We start from the raw sequence: 1,750 nt of genomic DNA, 5'->3' as shown, positions 1-1,750 counted from the left end.
AATGGAGGACAGGCTGGACGCAGTGGCTCACACCTGTAATCCCAGCAGTTTGGGAGGCCAAGGCGGGCAGATCACATGAGGTCAGGAGTTTGAGGCCAGCCTGGCCAACATGGTGAAACCCCGGCTCTACTAAAAATACAAAAATTAGCCTGGCGTGGTGGCGGGCACTTGTAATCCCAGCTACTCAGGAGGCTGAGGCAGGAGAATCACTTGAGCCTGGGAGGCAGAGGTTGCAGTGAGCCAAGATTGCACCACTACACTCCAGCCTGGGCAACAGAGTAAGACTCCGTCTCAAAAAATAAATAAATAAAATAAAATAAAATGGAGGACACTGAAGAAAGTAAGAATTTGGGGATAGGAAGACACTGAAGAAAGTAAGAATTTCCATTTTAGAAAATATTGAGCTTCTTCCCATTTATTTGCTGCTATAGTCTCATAATGATACAAGCAGTTATATGCATGGGATAAAATAATATTGGGACATATAAATTGAAATGAAGTAACCATTTTCATCTTTTCTGCATGGACAAGACATTATTTTTGGTTAAATAAAAAAGAAGAAGAAAGAAACAGAAAGAAAATCTTGAGCTTTGAATGTCTATTATGACACATGCTGTGGACATGTCCAGTTGACCACTGGATAGACAGTGCTGAAGGTCTAAGAAAAGTCTTTGCTGGAGTAATCAATTTAAGAATCACCAGCATGAAGATGGTAATGGGAGTCTCAAGAGTAAATGGGATCACCTGAGAAGCATTTGCAGAGTGACAAGAACAGAGGAACTCAGGATGGAGCCCTTAGGAACCCCAGGATGTAATAAACAGTACAGGAGGAAGAACCACTGGAGGAGACTGAGGAGATAAACCACAGTAAACAGGTCACCAGGAGGACACACCACAAAACCAGGGACAGAGAGAGGTCATGAAGGGGTGATCGGCTGTGTCAAACATTACTAAGACGTTGAGATTTAAATCCAGATTGAAGTGTACATTAGATTTAGTAGCATGCAAGTCTTTTTTAATCTTAATACGAATAAAGTACCCAAATCACTAAGGCAAAGTTCTCTCAGGTAACCTCTTGATCCCAGTCCACTTGTTTTGGGAACCAGGACATGCTTGCTTCCTGGAGTGGAATTAAAAGTCAGTATGGGTGGCACTTCGGGAGGCCGAGGCAGGCAGATCACCTGAGGGCGGGAGTTCAAGACCAGCCTGACCAACATGGAGAAACCCTGTTTCTACTAAAAATACAAAATTGGGCGGGTGTGGTGGTGCAAGCCTGTAATCCCAGCTACTCGGGAGCCTGAGGCAGGAGAATTGCTTGAACCGGGAGGCGGAGGTTGCAGTGAGCCGAGATTGTGCCACTGCACTCCAGCCTGGGCAACAAGAGCAAGCTCTGTCTCAGAAAAAAAAAAAGTCAGTGTGAATGCTATGACTACAAGAAATCTACCCACATGAAAAAGGCATGTGAGGGGAAATGGAGCATGTGAACAATTTATATAGAGGTATTACAGGCAGATTTTATGTATTGTTTTCTTTTATTATGCTTTTTTTAATACTTTTTAAATTTTGAGAATTTGGAAACTCTTTTTTTCTTTTTTTTGAGATAGCATCTTGCACTGTTGCCCAGGCTGTAGTGCAGTGGCACGATGACTGCTCACTGCAGCCTCAATCTTCCAGGCACAGGTGATCCTTCCACCACAGCCTCCCAAGTAGCTAGGACCACAGGCGTTCACCATCATGCCCTACTAATTTT

At 43.7% G+C, this 1,750-nt stretch overlaps 1 non-coding gene across 1 annotated transcript; it reads left to right on the top strand.

Moving 5' to 3' along the window:
* The first annotated feature begins 407 nt into the window (after nucleotides 1-407).
* LOC129487078 (small nucleolar RNA SNORA20) lies at nucleotides 408-537 on the top strand. Its single transcript, XR_008659204.1, has one exon. It is a non-coding gene; the product is annotated as a small nucleolar RNA SNORA20 (small nucleolar RNA).
* Nucleotides 538-1,750: the final 1,213 nt, after the last annotated feature.

This window comes from Symphalangus syndactylus, chromosome 7 (assembly GCF_028878055.3).
Source record: "Symphalangus syndactylus isolate Jambi chromosome 7, NHGRI_mSymSyn1-v2.1_pri, whole genome shotgun sequence".
NCBI classification, from domain to species: domain Eukaryota; kingdom Metazoa; phylum Chordata; class Mammalia; order Primates; family Hylobatidae; genus Symphalangus; species Symphalangus syndactylus.
This window is presented reverse-complemented; position numbering and strand designations above follow the sequence as displayed.